Here is a 20,654-nt window from a genome sequence, read left to right on the forward strand (position 1 = left end):
TATGTTGTTTGTGGCAATTATAAAGGGTAATGTCTCCCTGATTTCTTTTCCACCAATGTATCATCGGTATATAGTAGGGCTAGAGATTTCTTTGAGTTAATCTTGTATACTGTCACTTTGCTGAAGATGTTTATCAGCTTTAGGAGTTCCCTGATAGCGTTTTTCGGGTCACTTATGTAGACTATCATACCAGCTACAAATAATGAGAGTTTGACTTCTTCCTTTCCAATTTGCATTCCCTTGATCCCCTTTTCTTGTCTTATTGCTCTAGCTAGAACTTCAAGGACAGTATTGAAGAGGTATGGAGAGAGTGGACAACCTTGTCTTGTCCCTGATTTTAGAGAAATTGCATTGAGTTTCTCTCCATTTAATTTGATGTTAGCTGTCGGCTTACTGTATATTGCTTTTATTATGTTGAGGTATGTTCCTGTTAACCCTGATTTCTCCAAGACCTTTATCATGAAGGGCTGTTGGATTTTGTCAGAGGCTTTTTTGGCATCTAGTGAGATGATCATGTGTTTTTTTTTTTTTTTCCTCAGTCTGGTTTACATTGATGGATTTTCGTAGGTTGAACCATCCTTGCATCTCAGGGATGAAACCTACTTGATAGTGGTGGATGATTTCTCTGATGTGTTCTTGGATTTGATTTGACAGTATTTAATTGAGAATTTTTGCATCAATGTTCATGAGGGATATTGGTCTGCAGTTCTCTTTCTTAGTTTTGTCTTTGTGTGGCTTGGGTATCAAGGTTATTGAAGCCTCATTAAAAGAGTTTGGCAATGACCCTTCTGCTTCTATTGTGTGGAATACTTTGAAGAGAATTGGTATTAGCTGTACCTTGAATTTCTGGTAAAATTCTGCACTGAAGCCATCTGGCCCTGGACTTTTTTTGGTTGGGAGACTTCTGATGACTGCTTCAATTTCATTAGAGGTTATAGGTCTATTTAAGTTGCTTATCTGTTCTTGATTTAATTTTGGTAATGAAATCTGTCCAGAAAATTGTCCATTTCCTTTAGATTTTCAAATTTTGAGGAATATAGGTTTTCAAAGTATGACCTGATGATTCTCTGGATTTCCTCTGTGTCTGTTGTTATGTCCCCAATTTTATTTCCTGATTTTACTAATTTGCACGATCACTCTTTGTTGTATGGTAAGTTTGGATAAAGGTTTGTCTATCTTGTTGATTTTCTCAAAGAACCAACTCTTCGTTATATTGATTCTTTGTATTGTTCTCCTACTTTCCATTTTATTCATTTCAGACCTCAATTTGATTATTTCCTGGTGTCTGCTCCTCCGGGGTGTATTGGATTCTTTGGTTTCTAAAGCTTTCAGTTGTGCTGTTAATTCTGTAGTGTGATTATTCTCCTGTTTCTTCATGTGGACATTTAGCGATATGAACTTTCTTCTTAGCACCGCTTTCAAAGTATCCCATAGGTTTGGATATGTTGTGTCTGCATTCTCATTGAATTCTAGGAAGTCTTTAATTTCTTTTTTTATTTCTTCCTGGATCCATGAATTGTGCAATTGGATGTTACTTAATTTCCATGAGTTTGTAGGTTTTCTGTATTTCATGTTGTTGTTGAATTCTAACGTTAAAGCATGGTGTTCTGATAAGACACAGAGGGTTATTTCAATTTTTTTGTACCTGTTGAGGTTTGCTATGTTGCCAAGTATGTAGTCAATTTTAGAGAAGGTTCCATGTGGCCCTGAGAAGAAGGTACATTGTTTTGTATTTGGGTGGAATGTTCTATAGATATCTGTTAAGTCCAATTGTGCCATAACTTCTATTAGTTCTTTTGTTTCTTTGTTAAGTTTCTGTCTGGTGTTCCTGTGCAGTGGTGAAAGTGGGGTGTTGAAATCTCCCACTATAAGTGTGTGTGGTTTTATGTGTGATTTGAGTTTTAGTAATGTATCTTTTACAAACGTGGATGCCTTTGTATTTGGGGCATAACTGTTCAGAATTGAGACTTCATCCTGATGGATTTCTCCTGTGATGAGTAGGAAGTGACCTTCTTCATCTCTTTTGACTGATTTTAGTTTAAGTCTGATTTGTTGGATATTAGGATTGCAACCCCTGCTTCTTTCTTGGGTCCATTTGATTGGAAAATCTTTTCTCAACCTTTAATTCTTAGATACCCTCTGTCTTTGAAGTTGAGGTGTGTTTCTTGTATGCAGCAGGAGGAAGGATTCTGTCTGCTTATCCATTCTGCTAATCTGTGTCTTTTTATAGGGGAGTTAAGACCATTAATGTTGATGGATATTCACGACCATTGATTGTTCATTCTTGTTTGTTTTTGATTTGGTGATGGTGGCAAGATTATGTGTGGGATTCTATCCTTTTTCCTTTTGGCTGTTGATAAAGTGGTGTTATCTATTCCCTATATTTTTCTGGTTGTAGTTAAATTTCTTGCGTTGCAGTTTTCCTTCTAGAATTTTCTGTAGGGCAGGATTGGTGGATATGTATTGTTTGAATCTGTTTTTTTCAAGGAATATCTTGTTTTCTCCATCTATATTGATTGAAAGCTTTGCTGGGGATAGTAGTCTGGGCTGGCATCCATTGTCTCTTATTGTAGGTACAATATCTATCCAGGACCTTCTGGCTTTCAGAGTTTCCATGGAAAAGTCAGGTGTGATTCTGATAGGTTTGCCTTTATAGGTTACTTGACCTTTTTTCTTTGCTGCTCTTAATATTTTCACTTTGTTCTGTATGTCTGCTGTTTTGATTATTATGTGGTGAGGAGACCGTTTTTGGTTCAGTTTATTTGGTGTTCTGTAGACTTCTTGTATTTTCATTGGCATGTCTTTCTTTAGGTTGGGAAAGTTTTCTTCTAAGATTTTGTTGAATATGTTTTCTGCACCTTTGAGTTGGATTTCTTCACCTTCTTCTATACCTATTATTCTTAGGTTTGGTCTTTTCATGGTATCCCATATTTCCTGGATATTTTGTGTTAGGGATTTGTTGGACTTAAGATTTTCTTTGGTTGATGAATCTATTTCCACTAGTGTGTCTTCAACTTCTGAGATTCTCTCTTCCATCTCTTATATTCTGTTGGTTATCATTACATCTGTAGTTCCTGATCATTTACCCAGCTTTTCTGTTTCCAGCATTCCCTCAGATTGTGCTTTCTTTATTGTCTCTATTTCAGTTTTTAGGTCTTGAACTGTTTCCTCGAGTGATTTGTTGATATCTTGTAATTTTTGGTTTGTTTTTTCTTCCATTTCTTTAAGGGATTTTCTCATGTCCTCTTTGAGGTCCTCTTTGAGATCCTCTATCATTTTCCTGAAGATATTTTTAAGGTCATTCTCTTCTGTTTCATCTGCATTGTGATGTTCAGGTCTTGCTGGTGTATGGTTCCTAGTCTCCGGTGGTGTCATTTTGGGTTTTCTGTTGTTGAATGTGCTTTTACCTTGTCCTCTTCTCATCCTTCTTCTGGTGGGTGTAGCAGGAGTCTCTTGCTCTCCTGGTGGGTATGGGACCAAGGTTCCCTTCTGGTAGATGCAAACAGATCCAATATTCTGATATCTGTATTCTTCTGGTGGATAGAGTTGGCACTGTTACCAGGGCCTCAGCAGTGTTTGTTTGTGTTGGGTCCCCCTGGGCCAGCAGATGGAGTCAGAGCTGCCACCAGGGCCTTGGGAGTATCCTGGGTGTTTGGGATTCTGCTGCCAAGTTCCAATCTGGGCTGGTGGATGGAGGCAGAACTGCCACTGAGGCCTTGCTGAGTCGGATCCCGCCACCGAATTCAGATCCGGGGCGCTGATCACTGGCCTCAGATGACTCTCAGCAGTGACACCTGTGACAAACTATTATTAAAAAGCAAATTTAATTTACAATTACTTTATACTACCTTATATGATATTTACTGGAAAGTATATCCATAGCACAAGATCATTACCAAAAAAATGAGTAAAGATTTGTTTATAATAAATTACGTATGTAAAATAAGCAGCAATTACCCACCTTTCCATTTTGATATCTCGCCCCTCTTTTCTTTGTTCTGCTTCTGTACTGAGAAATTTGAAGCTCTATATAGGAAAATAATAAAAACCCAGATACAGATATGGGGTTCAAGCTGAAGATCAGAGAAGCAAAGCAGCCAACCACTAGCTCTTACTTCTATCAGGTCTGGGAAATTCTATCCTCAACGTGGCTGGAGATTAATTCCCTTCTTGTCCACAATGTAGATGGAGACTAATTTCTTTTCTGAGTCTGGTAAACAAGGACAACTATAAGCGTTACTATCTGGTCTTCAACTCCCACAGAGACTCAAGAAGGAAATAATATTAACTGAGTAAGCAGGAAGTGTGAGCAAGCAACTTCCAAAAATTGTGAGAAATGACAAAAACAGCTGGCTGCCTGGACAGTCACCCAAGGTTCTTGTGCAATGTTGAGGCATCTATCTTCGGCCTATAGGCCCAGCATATCTGACAGATTTTTCTATGGAGCAGAATTTTTGAAGGACTGTTCAAAAATGTCTAAGCAAGGGTTTGCAGTCACTTTTTCATGTTCTGCTTGTAAAATTTGGACAGCATAATATCAGCAATCAAGGCAAGGTTACTTTCTCGCCCAGTGGCTTACTTTTGCCACAAAGAAAGTAAACTCCATGTGGAGTGTTCTCAATGCCAGTCATCTTCTCTTAAATAGATTAGTGCTGCCAGGAGCAAGCATGTCTCATTACCATTAAAAAAAAGAATCTATGTCATTAAAACATCTTAAAATGCATTATTTTGTGGATCTCTGAAGTGTTTGAAGATGACCTGTCTGTTTAAAATATATCTGCTTGACCTTGTTTTTTAACATTTTTTATTTTAAAACACTCTTTTCTCATTTTATATACCAATCCCAGATCTTATTGACTAGCTCTCTCTTAATTATTAAACCATTTCTATTAATCTGCATATCTTCACATTGTCTTCAGTTACTGGTGATGCCCAGACCTCTGGCTTCCTTGGCAGCTACATGGCAATTCTCTCATGACTCTCTCACCATGTTCCTCTTCCCAGAATTATCCTAGTCTGGTAGAACTGCCTGTACTTCCTGCCTGGCTACATTCTGTCTGCCCATTGGCCAAAACAACTATATTCATCAACCAATAAAAGAAATATATATTCACAGCATATAGAAGAGTATTACCCATGTTATCCTCTTTTCTGTCTAAATAAAAAGGAGGGTTTTAACTTTAACATAGTAAAATTATATATAACAAATAGTTATCAAGCAGGAACTACAGTTAACAATATTTAGTCCACTAACATTTGGAAAAATTAAAGAAAATATTTTGTCATCTATCCGATTCTTGTGAGTCTAAAGTTTTATATGCAACTTACCTTTTATCATAAGTAAGGTAAACCATAACCATAACTATCTGTCTTCAAGTCCGTCAAAGACCCCAGAAGGATAATATGTAAACTTTAGAATTGACAGAGATATCTTGCTGCCTGGACAGTTACCCAAAGCTCCTCTGTAACCTTGGGACATTCAACTTTAGCCTATAGGCCATAGTATCTGGCAGACTATTTAATGAAGTAGATCTGGAAATTTGAAGATCTGTTTTGTCTTGTATTGACAAAGTTCATCAGCTGCTCTTTCTGTAAAGCAGGAACCCTGAAGGATGATCCTGTCTCTTGGAAAGTTCAGCAGTTACTTTAGTTTGCAACCTTCTTGTCCAGTTTGGACAGCATGTTGTCAAGCAGTCCCAGAAAAATCAGTTTCTTGTCCAAATGGGTATTCCCACCATGCTGAAGACACACTCCACAACAAGTTTCTTCAATGCCTACCTTCCTCTCTGATGTAATTTGTGTTGGCAGTAGCAGTTGTATTTTATTGTCAGGCAAAACCCCAATAAACCATTTTAAATGCCATATTCTGTAGGTCTTTGAAAGGTTTTGAAGAATGCCTATCAATTTGAAATATATCTCTTTATATGTAGAAATCCTAGCTAACATAAGTTTTGTTATTATAGATGACTATTATGAGACTACCTATAGTCTGTATTTAATTATACATTACAATTTTAAAAGAGCTATATAAAAACAATACCTAAACAAAAGTAGAAATATACATATAACAAAACTGACCTTAAATATGTATAATAAACGAAAATCTATACCAATGCAAAGTATTCATTTCTATGTCATATTCCCTTTTTTGTTTAGATTTAAAATCAACTCTGTTTAAATGAAAACAAACATTTATAAACATTATTTGGGAATTTGGGTGTAGTTCAAAACAATTGCACATTAAAAACCTGAATAGGTATCAATGGTATGGTACACATACCTTAATTTTCCAAATTCTACAAAACAGAACACATCCATCTTCCAGATTTCATTCCTCTGAGTATCCTTTGTGTTACTTCCCACAGGTAGTGGAGCTTGGTTGTATAAAGAACAAGTAGGACATTTCTTTATCATTTCCTTGATTTGTTGCCAAGTGATAGCAAAGTCTTTTTGTTCAAACTTTTGCTATTGAAATGTTGTTTCTTCTTTATGAAATTCTGAGGCCTCTGGCACATTTCCTATCAATAGTTGATCAATTTCATATTGCCTTGTGCTAGAGCACCTGGAGGACCTGTATGGGATCATAATATATATATATATATATATATATATTCCTAGTCCTGATTATGTCCTGTAACAATAAATAATAAAGTCAATTCTTTATCATCTGCTATAAATTCAGTGGTCTCAATATACAAAACAATTCTTTCTGCATATTGTGCATTAGTAACTTTGTTGAGAGGTTCCATATGATCCATTTACACCATGGGAATAGCATATTATTCTGACCTTTAGACAGAAATATATGGACTTATATTCACTTTCCTTAAATTTTCTGATTTTTAATGTGCCTTTTCTGATGTATTTGCATCAGTACAGATTGTAGGGGCTCTAGTTATTGGTGTTTCCCATACAATATGAGGAAGGATCCAGTTAGTTCTCTTTATGAGATGAATTGCCTTGCTTTTGGGATATTTCATGCCGTCTCTCACAAAAAAAATTACTGTATGCTCTTTGCCAGGATTTACTTTCTTCCCATAATTTGTCAATATTATCATTAGTAAAAAGTACTATAATTTCTGCTGGATCTATTCTTGCTAATTGACAAAGTCTCAATTTTCCTTTTAGAATCAACTCAGAAAGTTTTTTGGCCTATGCCAGTTGATTCAAAGCCAAATGTCTATTGTTTTATTTTGTTTTGTTTTTTGTGAACCTATGTCTCACATTTGGTGCCAATGTGTAACAGGAATAATAAAAACCCAGAGACAGGTATTGGGGCTCAAGTTGAAGATCAGAGAAGCAAACTTGACAAACCACCGAGAGATCTTACTTACCTCTACAAATCCTGGGCAATCCTATCCTCAAAGTGAATGAAGACTGATTACCTTCCTTTCCTTAATGTGGTTGAAGACTAATTGCCAGAATCTGAGACCCTGCTCCTATCTTATGTATCTCTCTAGTGCTGGGATTAAAGGCATGAGCTCTGTTTTTATTTTACACTGATTCACTCTCATGTAGTCCTGGGTGGCTTTGAACTCACAGAGATCCATCTGCCTTTTTCTCCTTAGTCCTGTATTAAAGCTGTGCACCACCATTGTCTGGCCTCTATGGCTAACTAGTGTGGCTGGCTTGCATTCTGATCTCCAGGCAAGCTTTATTAGATCATAAGCAGTATATCACCACAGCTCCTACTCAACAAATGTGCTTAACCTTTCTCTTCCAAGTTATGTCATATGTTAACTATACATTTTCTATATTTTCATCTCACTCTTATATGTAATATATCTTAATTATTTCACACTTTTAGAAGCTTTTTGTTTACTTCATACTCCTAGAACTTTTTGCAAACAATCAGAAAATTATTGAATTACTGTAGCAAGTGCAGATACAATAGCAAAGTGATTAGCAAACAATCTCAGACATTAGTAGTTCACTAAATATTAGTAATAATAGTAGTGATAAAGTCAGACCCTCATTTTCATGGGTTAATGCTTATGATATAATTCTGTCCTATCACAATTATTCCTGTATTCCATTGGGAAATGATTTGTCACAGTCAGATATTTCTTACATAAACCGAACAATGGGAAGCATCACACTAATGGGATTGGAGACACTCTTATTCAGACAAATAAAAACATTCACAGTCCAGTTAGATAAGTAAATAATAGTATGCTCCTAAGTAAACTCCTTTTCTTTGTTTTAAAATCTGTGTTGGTCATAGCTGTGGCTGGTTTGCTTTGTTTTTAGGAGTCTCTCTAATTTTGGCAACGTGGCATGAGAAAGACACTTCTAGTGTTTAGTAATATAGGGAAGCTCCACATCAGCACATTTATCTCAAGCATGAAAATCAAGTTAGTTCTCTAATGATACCAGATGGTCTACTATCCTGGTGCATTAGCTCATGGTCTGAGGAGAATTGTAACACGTGGCAGGCTCAGAACAGAGATGATTTCCAAATCCTTTGCAGAGTTCTGAAAGATGGCAATAATAATTTGACAAAGAAAAATGATACACATGGTCTTGGCAGCAGCTTCTCAAGCTCAAACTAGTTCCACCCTTCCCTTCAACTTAATTCCAACATTATTTCACAAAGATTGTTGCAATTTTGAAAAGGATAGACAAAGAAAAGATCTACATGACTATAAACACAAAGACCTATCAGATTATAACTGCTTGGCAGTGCCCTGTTCCTTGTCCATGCCCAGTCCACACAGATTAATAATTGAAAATATTTGTCTTGAAATCCTTGAATGCTAACAGTAGATAAGAAATTGTTTAAACTTAAAGGAAATAAGATAGAATCTAAGAAGAATTAGTTCTGGAGTTGTTTGGAAACCCTAGAAGATTTCAAGTATCAAGGTTCTCAAAGTTTTGAGGAGTTTACAAAACTTTAGAACATTCAATTAAGATACAGTGAGTAACTAGTGGGATGAATTATTCGAGCCAGAACTGCTTGCACACACAGTGAGTGCTCTCCTTGCTTGCAGAAACTAAATTCACTGAACCAATAATCTGCATATTTTCACAAAGGTTGTCTTATCTGACTGCAGAAGAAAACAAGACATCTGTTACTTGACAGATATTTTGGTGGTATCTGCTCTGGACTGGAAAGTATTTGTTTTACTATGAGAAAGTAACATAAGCATAACGATTCAAATGTTTTCTGCTGTGTTTTAGCTCTCTTCTTATTTCCAACTACCATTGCAAAGATAAGATAATGTGGGAACCAGGGGCAATTGAGGCTTGTGTCCTCATACAGAAAGAATAACACATAAGTCTGTAATCCTCACAACTATTTCATTCTTACCATCCATTTAGATTTGATGAACTCTTTGTAGCTCTGGCTCTATTTATCAATAGATTTTGTACTGGCAAATCATTTCATGTATCAAAATATTTTATAAAAAATTTATCTATACTAGACACGCATGGATTTTTGCTCATTTAACTCTTGAACAACATGGAACACAATCTATTTATGATATAGCTTTTGTCATTCATTAGGCACTTTGGCAATCCAAAATTATGAAAGATATTCAGGATGAGAAGTGGTTGATCGATGTGTTCCAAATTACAGTGAGGTTCTGATGCATTCTTGGATAATTGGCTACATAAGGGTTTGGTGGATGTTTCAGTGATAAAGTGCTTGATGTGTGAGGATCTGGATTCATCTCTAGCACTTACATAAATGTCAAGCATGGCAACATGTGCCTCTCACTATGGTTCTGGAGGTAGGGAGATGTAGATGAATAGATATCCGGAGCTCATTGGCCAGCTGGAATGAGAAGTTCCATGTAGTAAGAGATCCTACGTCAAACTATGATGGGATGGAGAATCCGCTGATGAAAGTATCCTGACTTCAACCTATGGCCTAACCACATGTCCACATGGGCAAGTGTGTGTGTGTGTGTGTGTGTGTGTGTGTGTGTGTGTGTGTGTGTGTGATGTGTGAGTGTGCACACACACAGACACTCACATGCCACATACACACATGACAAATGGCAACTTTGGACTATATAAAAGATCAATGAAAAGATAATTTCTAAATAAAAATGGCTTCTTTCTTTGTTTAACTCTATTTTCTTTGCATCTTAACTGAATGTGCAAAAGTGTTTGCCAATGAAGTATGAGTAACAGTTGGCCTTAAAAAATGTGCTGTGACTCTTGTCTTCTCTTGGGATTGTTTTTCTCCCATTGTGTTTCTGTGTCAGCTTTGATATGAAAGCTTTTGCTTCATCTTATTATATTTTAGTTTGTCATGTTTGGTGGTTATCTCTTAGAAGCCTGTTCTATTCTAATAAGAGACAGAAAGGGAATAGATCTGGAGGGAAAGGGAGGTTGGGAGAAAAGAAATATAATCAGGTTATATTGTATGAGAAAAGAATCTATCTTCAATCTTTTAAAGTGCTCTATGAAAAGAATGTAGGAATTCAGATATTAGAAAGAAGCTGGTGATTTGGAAGAACTATAGGTTCCTCAGGATGGTAAGAGTGAAGAGAGGAGTGAAGGAAGGTGAGATGGGAAATTGAGTTGAGAAAGAATTAGTTAATCCTTCATGTCAGGAAGGCTTTTATCCTGAGGATGATAAAATGCCATAGAAGCTCACAGGCTTGCAAGTGAAATGATCAAATTTGAATTTCAGAATGGTTTCTTAAGATACGGTAGAGAGAGTAAGTGTAAAAGGGAGAAATATTAGTATTAAGGCAAGAAATTCAAAGGATGGTCTGCAGATACAGGCAAGAGCTGGGATGCACTGACTATCTCAGGGGTGGAAATGTGGGCAGACTTGGAAGAATGACTACTACTCTGCTAGTATAGTTGCTTGTGAGTCCTCCAAGATGGAGGGGATTAGGATGTGCAAAGCCAGGGATAGCAAACTGCCTGCTGATACCAGTGTGACTTGGAAATTAAAATATCAGAGATGATGCAAAGGAGGAGGAGGAATATGAAAGAGAGGAAGGGAGGGAGGGAGAAGGGAAAAGAGAAGTAAAAATCTTCTTTGTCTCAAATAAATGATACTCATTCACTAGTATCCCTTTTATCTGTAGTTGTACCATCTGTGATTTTAATCACTCTTATTTACCATTTAAAAGTATAAAATTGGAAGTATGGTAAAATAGCATACGCTTCTTCTGTCATAGCAGGATGGTGAACCTTCCCTTCAGCTACTATTTCCAAGCTGTATTTGATTCTCTCCCATATAGGCACTTAGAACTCACCTGTTATCAAATCTTCATGCAAGTGCTCAACAGTAACCTTTATTTTAATTGCCAGTGCCACCATAGCACAAATGTATTGATACTGTCAATCTGAATACATCAAAGAGAAGATGAAATTGTCCCCTCTTTGGTAATTATGATGAAGAAAGAAAAATATTCAGAGTTAGAAAAAAATCTATACTAAGAATGAATCTTCTACTTATGAAGGTAAGAAGGAAAACTAAATTCACCTACTTTAGTAGCTTCATCTCAACCTGCAAATGTTACAGCCATATTTCCTAACTGATTATGGCTTAGTTCAGATGGAAAAGCATGAAATATATGAATGGAAGACATAAATAGGAAAAATGTTTAAGTTGATATTAATGGTATGAAAGAAACCCTGGAGCCAGCCAGAACACTTCAACAAGAGATTTCCTAAAATAAGTGACACTGAGCCAGGTACATCAAAAAGGGTTAATTTAAACAAAGATAGTAATGGGTTTAGACTAAAAGATACAAAAATTACTGGGAACCTTCATTTCCCATTGAAGACATAAAGAACTTGATGATAAGGAATCTTTCAAAAAAAAAAAAAAAAAAACCTTCAATTACTTAGAAATGGGGCTCTTGAAGAAGATGCCTGGTAGGACCTAACTTCACAAAACTCAAATGGAAACATTGAAGTTTAAGACATGTAGAAACATGCAGGTGGGGGTGGGTAGAAAGAAGGTGGAGAGAGAAAATGGGAAGAGAGAAGGGAGGGGAAACTGTGGTTGGTATGTAAATTTTAAAAATTAATTTAAAAGACATGGAGAAACAGTAAGTGCTATTATCACATGACAACCCCACAATGCTTATGATGAAGTTAGGCACAGTGCAAAGGGCAAGGAGAACATGCAAAAACTAAAACAGAAGTTACATTCTAAGACCACATTCACATAGCTCTTATTCCAATGTTTTTTTTTTTTTAATTTTCTAGTTTATTAGTAGCGGCTGTTAATCACACATACTAAATACTGATCTATACATATAAAAAAAAGATGAACATTCTGGGTTCCATATTAGTCAAAATTTCAACTATCCTTTAAGGTCCTTGATTGCATCTGCCATAAATCACTGCCAAAATATATTTAGAGAGAATCCTTTGAAAAATGAATTACAAAATTACTTCCCTCTTTAGTATTTTATCTTTACTTATACATTATAGATGGAACCTTAGCATGAAGCTGTTAAGATACAAGAGATTTTGTAATTTTTCTCCAATTCTGAAAATGTTGGAGATGCTAGATTATGAACTGAAGATAAAATACATTGCCTTTTCCTGTGCTTCTATTTGTCGCCTTTTTACTTCATCCCATAGAAAGCTGCAGGATGCCTAACCCGAATGCAATTCTGTTTTTTGGGGGGTGGGGTTGTTGTTGTTGTTGTTGTTTTAATCAAAAACAGGAGGGGGAAATGTCTCATGCAGTCTCTGGTTCTCAGTTGTTGAACAACTGCATGTCCATGGTAGCTATGGATGGTTGAAGAACTTATAAATGACACTATGTTCAATTGTTTCAAATAGCATAGAGGACAAAGAAGTTAGCAAGACTGTTACAGAGGCAAAAAGGGTTGTGTTGTATTTATAACCATATGAACCACTTTGACACTGCTAGAATATATAGAAAAATGTCATCTTACACATTTCCCCTAGAAGACTCATTTTGATCATTGTGGACAGAGCTGTCCCTTTACACATGTCCATACCTTCTTTACACCATAGCATGTATGCTCTCATTTGAAACTATTTGATAACCCTCCAAATCATTCTGTGGATTTGCTATGGGGTACATGTCAGTTTAATTACTAGCACCTGTTCTGGAATGATGCATAGCATTCAAGAAGATCTCAGCAATTACATTCAAGATGTGAACAAAGGCAGAAGCCAATCAGTGCCTGTAGTTCCCTATAAGCAAAAGTGAAAAGCTACCAACTGTTTTCTTTCCACATCAACTAATGTGTTACCATATTTCTCCTTGCTTTGTTCTTGTGTTCTTTGTTCATCGATTTCTCTTACAAATACATTATTATATATGCAACTTTACTATGTTATTGGTTTATCATCACCTACAATTTTGATATAGAACTCTGTAATATTTCTTTTTTTATTTTTTATTTTTTTTAAGACAGGGTTTCTCTGTGAATCTTTGAAGCCTGTCCTGGAACTCACTCTGTAAACCAGGCTGGCCTCGAACTCACAGAGTTCTGCCTGCCTCTGCCTCTTGAGTGCCTGGATTAAAGGCATGTGCCACCACCTCCTGGTGATGTTTCTTATTCAGTATTCTACAGGAATGTTAGTAAAACTCCCATCTATATCACATCATCATGAAAGTCTTCTTTCACCTTAAAAGGACAGTACAAAGGCTGTCAGAATGTGCCACCATGAACTCTGAAGTTTCAGAAACTGAGCTGACAGGCTCTACTTATTCCCCCAGATGTGAAAATATCTAACTACATGGGAGTAATTATTACTCATGTTCTGTATAATTTTTAATTCATTCACTCTCCTCTACACAAATGAGGGCTATAATATTTTCAAGATTTTCTAAATTACTTAGGTAAAAAGCAATATTCATTAGTTGAAGAGAGGGAGGAATGAAGAACGAAGGGGTCTGTACCAGGTTGGAGAAACCCACAGGAACAATTGACCTGAACAAGGGAGAGCACATCGACCCCAGATGCTGTCAGGGAGGCCAGTACAAGACTGATCCAGACCCCTGAACATGGATGTCAATAAGGAGGCCTCTGCACTCCAGGGAGCCTCTGGTGGTGGATTAGTATTTTTCCCTGGTGCAAGAAGGGACTTTGAGAGCCCATCCCACGTGAAGGGTTACACTCTGGCCCTGGACACATGGGGAAGGGCCCAGGACCAGCATAGGAAGACTTGGTGGACTTTGCAGAGCCCCCATTGAGGGCCCTACCCTGCCTGGGGAGTGGTGGGTGGATGGGGTGGGGGAGGAGGAGTTGGGGGTGAGGGGAGGGAGAGGGAGAAGGGACTTGAAATAAGCTTGTTCCCTAACTAGAACTAATAAAATAAAATAAAATAAAATAAAATAAAAAGTAATATTCAGGTAACATTTCAGTTCCTTGGTACAGTTTTAAGTGTTTGTCCTGGCTAAAAATAATATTGAAGCACAATTTTCAACACTGTGATTTTTAGATACGCAGGGGATATTAAGGGTTGTCATGTTCTAGGAGGGACCCACCTACACAAATGAGCTCAGAATTGGTCTAGTTGCCTCTGTCTAGCCTCCTCCTCCATTCTGTAGGTGCCCACTTCATCTTCTGCTTTCTGGCTATGTGTGGAACAACACCTGGCCTTCATCAGGAGCTAAACAGAGACAAAAAGCATCCAAAACAACGAGAAAAAATAAACCTCATTTCTTTACACACTTCTTGTTCCCAAGTGTCTGCTAAAGCAACAAAAGACAGGTTCCTGTTGGGCAGCATGAGATTCAGCTGCTGTGACTGACCAGTGAGACAGTGGGCCCGATGCTTCTTTGATAACATCCATCTTTTGATATGAATGTATTAGCATAAGAAAGATTATAGTGGAGTAAGAAGAAACATGTTACCCTTCTCTCTAAGCTTATTCTACTAAGCCATTCAAATGGGGCTGGGGTGGGGGACTTACCATGAATGAGAATTGGTATGTTTATTGCTTCATTCTGAGGTATCCTATTAAATTAACCCTATCAAATAATCAAATTTATCTAATAGGTAACAAAATGAGCTCAGCAGAATAAAAGGAGTAACAATAAAGAAAATAGTCTGGATATACACAATCTACTTTTTGTGGTTAAAAACATACATATAACACTAGATTTACTCTCTTAAGCTTTACAGGTGTACAATATAGCATTATTAATTTTAAGCACACACTACATGTTGAATAGCATAATTAAACAGCTGATTAAAAACTGTTTGAACAATAAGTTAGATACCAATACTTACCTAAGAGGTACTTACATAAACCATTGGACATCAACTTGGAGACAATAATAAGAAAGTGAAAAATGATCTTGAAACCCAATTTATAGAGGCAGAGCATATGGTATATATTTAAAATGTGTAATGTAAAAAAATAAATAAAGGAAATTTGGAATTTGATAAACTGTTTTTATTTATTTAACTGTCAATAACTCCTAATTTCATTTTTTTCAAGTGTTGTAATTGATTTGGGACACTGAGTAAATAGTTGCATGCAAACAAAAAGTTATATTTTTTACTCTAAAGGAGCTAAATACTGACTAAGCTTACTTGGGAAGATTAGAAAAGATAGAAAGTGATAAGAAAGATGGTCACACTGAGAAATGTTGAAAAGTTTAGGGAATAATGATGAAAAGAAAAACCCCATGATCCTTTTGGAAATACTTGCATAAGTATGTCATTTCAGGGCAGCTCCCTTCCACATATGTAAGTTTTTCTGGAAAATGTGTTCATTTCTGCACTGTCAGGATGGGATCATTTTGTACCATTTACAGCATGAACAAACCCTGAGGGTAGGGAAGACCTAATTTTTCACTTTCTGATTTAGTTACTTGGCTAACACAAGCTGAACACTAACTGTAATAAAACTTGGATCGACTAGCATATTCTGAGACAATTAAAGATTAAGAAACATAAATTAAAAGAATGAGATTCTATTCAGATCATGATGTTTGCTGTCTTACATATATTTAGACACTTTTGTCCCAAGAAAAACAGACTCTTAAATCCTGTGGACTATTGCATTTTGTTTTTTTGTTACTTTTATTTTTACAATTGCAACAGAAACAATGACTCTTTGGCTAGATACCCAACTGAGTACTTTGGACCTATCATACCAGATTTCTCTTTAAATCATTTAAGACATGAACAAAGACTGGAGTCACTGTATACACTTTTCCTTAGTAGTTTCACAACTTTTTATCCCATTTATTCATTGGAAATAGCAAAAAAAAAATACATCTGTATTAAAAAATTAAGCCTGAAATGGATCACAAGAAAAACACAGAATAATGCCTCAAATAAATACATACCAGAGAATAAAACTGAGCTAAATATAAGTATAAATAGAACTAATGCCATGTTTAAAAATATTTATGGTGGCTACATTCAAAATAATATATGTGAGTTAAAAGCATATATTCTGGAAGATTTCGGAGAGCACTTGTGCTCATGGGCAGACACACACACATGTAATTAAAACAACAAAAATGAATAGTAAATTATAGAAATAGTCTCAAATTTTATTGTTATTGTTTTGTTTTTGTTCTTTGAGATAGGGTTTATGTCCTATAATTCATGGTTTTACCTAATTTTCTATTTTCTATGACAAACACTTGTTTCATACTAATAAAATGAAAACATGTAGCTATTTTGTAGTTTATTAAACAAGAATTCTTAGACTGCCAAGATGGTTCAGTTAATAACGATACTTGCTGAACAAATCAGGTACCTGGATTCAATTCTTGGATCCAATGGTGGAATGAGAAAACTAACTCCTAGGGGTTGTCCTCTAGCATCTAGATACATGCTGTGGCATGTGTGTACCAACAGTCATATACAGGTATCGCATACATACACATTCACAAATAAATAGACAAGTAGACCTTCCTTAAGCACCCTGTATGCAGGAATGCATCAGGAGTTAACATGTTAGATTGTATCACAAGGTGGCTAAAGCTGTAAGTAACAGGTAACTACTTAAACTTTAAAGTACAAAACACTTTCTGAGACTATCTTAACTGTAAGAGACTCTTTCCTCTTCCATACTTAATCTAATACTTTGCTTTCATCTATTCAAATTAACCTTTACATGCCAAGTGTTTTCTTATAAGTTTTTGAGAAAACAATTTTTTCTTGAATAGTGTTCCAAAATAAGCAGTTCAAATAAGATATGCTTTGGGAAAATGTTAATAAACTTGCCTCTGGCAAATGTTTTGAGTTTCCTTGTATTTCCTTTACTTGGCAGTGATTCATTTTGTGTTTAAATAATGAAGAAAAATGGCATAAGACTTTATAAGAGGATACTATTATTACACTGACAATTTTGTATAAAACTTCTATTTAATGTTGAGGGTTGGGAGACCTTTAATTGAAACAGTGGATTAAAATTTTAAAAAAAATCCTTAAGGCATGAATATTAACTAGAATCTGAACATCTCAAAGTCCCTTAGCTCTATCTTCTTTGCTCCTTCAGCTATTTGTTGGACAACAGAGAAAAGTTATCACAAAAACCCTAAACCCTCTCCCCATGGTGCTTATCGTCTTGCAAGCAACATAACATAGTGACTGTGAGAAAACAAGTCAAAGGTCATAATAAATGAGCACAAGTATGCAAAGAAGGAGATGTCGGAATGTGGGTGGCCCATATTTTGGCAGTGGTCTGTGTTTGGCCCATATCTTGGCAGTGGTCTGTGTTTAAAATATTAAGATTCCTTTGCTTCAAACTCTTCCTCTAAGTTCTAGGTTATTGGTTAGAAAACAAAAGTGAGAGCTGCTATCGTTTTTCTTTTTAGCTAAAGAGAAGAAAAGTTAACTACCCCTGTGTAGTTCTGGAGACAATAACAAATAACCCAGCAAAGTGGTGGGTGTGCTTGGCATCTGGGTGTTGAATTGCCATCATTACTGGTGTTTTCTCTCTATTTTACATGCTACCCTATCTTCTTAACAACAGCTAGGAAGAATGTTGCTAACTAGGGTGACTGCGGCCATTGATGATTTGGTGAGAATCCAAAATCCACAACCCCTAGGAATTTTCCTGGATCCTCTACTAGGAGAAACATTGCAAGCAACTTACAGCACACTAAATCAGCAAGGCTGGCCTGGAAAACCATTTATGTAATTTCTCTGCTTTTGTTTTAGGGAATCTTCCAAGACAATTGTCTAGAGATTCAGATATAATTTGAGCAGGGTATGCTAACGTGGCTTCAACAATGATCTTACTTTTCTTGTAATTGTGTACTTGCTAGTCATTTTTTCCAGTGATGTGTCATGCTGTCCCAATTGGCTGTCTGGCTGTTCTTTGCTCTGGTGTTTGCTATAGCAAAAAAGTGGAGATATAAAATTACCTTCTTTGACTTAGTGTTAGTTTTAGTGAAATCTCTCCAGATGTATCTTCTCTTATTTCCCTCTAAATCAAATGGTTTGTTGAAGGATCCATCAGGTTTTTATCTTATTTTGAGGGGGGGATAATAACCCAGTTGATATTCTAAAATAATCTTACATTAGCTATGAATTTCTTCCTAGTTAGTCATCATAATAAATAACTAACAAGCAATCTGTTGTTTCTCCTTCCACATTTCATCATAAAAGGATGTTGTATATCATCACTTTAGACTGCAAAACAGTGTTCATTAGGAAAATCTCACTCAATCCTTCTCAACTTGAGCATATATTTAATCCAACTGCTAAGTTTTTATTTTTGACCTACCCTTCACAACCACACTCAAATTAGCATTTTCGTCAGGATTGTATCAGCTGGACTCTTGGCAGTCATTAGGGTGACACAACCCTGATGCTGAATGTAGGTCAGTGTGCATGTCCCTTAGATGCTAACCTTCCCACTAACAACCAAAAATATGGCCTGGAACTCCTACAAACATGGAAACCATCACTAGAACACTATTAGCAGCCTTGCATATATACTTGGGATACTCAAATAGACAGACTGACATTTTCACAGTTTTCTTTGGGATTTCAGACAAGAAATCAATTCAGAAAAGAAAGATTTAAACATTTGTAATGCATTACATGTAGAGTGTCCACATTTGTGTGATGATAAGGTATTTCAGTACTTTGATAGTTCCTGGGAAGGGCTGTTTTGTTTTGTTTTTCCCTTTTAAAATGTTAAATCTAAAGGAAATTAGGTCAAGAGTAGTGAAAAGAATTTGAACAAAAGTCGTAAAACTTATCAGTGAATCACTGTATTCTCGGAGTATTCTTTGGTATGCCTCATTTAACTTTTACTCTCAAAATAGATTTTAAAATAGACACATTTTGTGTTTAATAATTAATCAACCTTGAAGTTAAGAAAAACTATGTGATATGTGGGTAAATTATCAGTTTTATTTTCATTTTTTATATCCTGTCTTTTAAGTGGTCCTTTATTTGTGCTTGTGAACACAAGCTTGATATCTTTGAATTTGTTTGTGAACAAGCCCTATATATTTTTCCTATTTTAGAAGTAAACTCATAACATCTGGAAGTTTTTAAGAAATCCATTATAAATCCAAAGACTTCCAATGCTGGAAAGAGTGATCACTTTTTCAGAGTTATGAAAATCCTTAGAATAATTAACTTATTGAAAAACTACAAGAACTCTAAAGGAAGGGCACAAAAAGAATACATTAACTGCAAAAGTGTTCTTCTGAATTAACAGCTGCAGGTCTTAGCCCCACCAGTTAGTATATGTTTATTGTCTATGTGCAAGTCCATTGGACAGGAACCAAAGTTGTTGCTAAAGGATAAGGGCTAATCCTGAATTGCAGTAGCTTTGGACCTTGGAAAGAATATTTTTAAAATCTGTAAATAAAGACCAACTAAGAGTTATGGGAAAAGTGAGTAAAAAATGAGAATGATTTCAACAAGGAAAATCAGGTTTTGTAGAGTAGTTGACAGAACAATAGCAAAGCCATAGAAAGCACCCATGATAGATGAGGTATTGTCAAAAGATAGCCATTAGCTATAAAACAGTATAAAACAGCATTTAGTGTCTTATTTTAGATGTGGTAAGAAATGGATAAGCTAGCTGGAGATGAGAGAATAAAGCAATATTCTTCAATTCAGTGTAACCATCCAAGATTACCACATTGAACTGTCAAGATGGCATAACTTCCATTTCCGTGATCACATCACATGTTCACTGCTATTCTCTCTGCTGTTCCCCACCACTCTACCTGAGCAAATGTCCCCCTTTTTTCTGCTCTTATTTCAGTTTATATAATCACATGTGATGATTTGGAGCTAGGAGTCTCATGTGAGAGAAAACATGTGACTTTTTTTCTGATTCAGGAAATGGCACAAGGTGGGGCACTCATTAAAGAGAGGGAGGGAAATCAATGCAAAAAAAGAGAAAGAGGATGGTAATATAATGAGGAACCACATTATTAACTATCTGCTTAAAATAAACAACAGAGGTAAGTCTATATAAAAATACATACATAGTTGAAATGAAACTTCTCATCTTTACTGACGTGCTACCTCCATGAGCCAAAAACTACCCAATGAAGCCCCAACACTGGATATGAGAAGCCCTTTTCTGAGTTGTTGGTCATGGTTGTTCCTTAGACTCCAAGACATGCAGGCTATTACTATTGTGCTTCATTGCTCCCCCAGGAAATGGAAAGTAAGTCCCTATCATTGAAAATACCACGCACTTCTGACAAATGGCCTGAAAGCACCTGAGGTAAAGCTGACCTGAGTACT

General features: G+C 36.1%; 1 long non-coding RNA gene across 3 annotated transcripts in view; it reads right to left on the minus strand.

Annotated features, from left to right (window-relative positions):
* Positions 1–3,403: 3,403 nt before the first annotated feature.
* Positions 3,404–20,654, minus strand: part of LOC113831922 — a 28,209-nt gene continuing 10,958 nt past the window's right edge. For 2 of the 3 annotated variants that reach the window (XR_004768653.1, XR_004768655.1), the window contains 3 exons: positions 14,450–14,574; positions 6,281–6,571; positions 3,404–3,804 (listed from right to left, as the gene is read on the minus strand). This is a non-coding gene — a long non-coding RNA (uncharacterized LOC113831922). Of the gene's footprint in view, positions 3,805–3,961; positions 4,027–6,280; positions 6,572–14,449; positions 14,575–20,654 lie in introns of those variants that run through there. The other variant, XR_004768654.1, reaches the window with a different exon arrangement.

This window comes from Cricetulus griseus, chromosome 2 (assembly GCF_003668045.3).
Source record: "Cricetulus griseus strain 17A/GY chromosome 2, alternate assembly CriGri-PICRH-1.0, whole genome shotgun sequence".
Taxonomy (NCBI): Eukaryota; Metazoa; Chordata; class Mammalia; order Rodentia; family Cricetidae; genus Cricetulus; species Cricetulus griseus.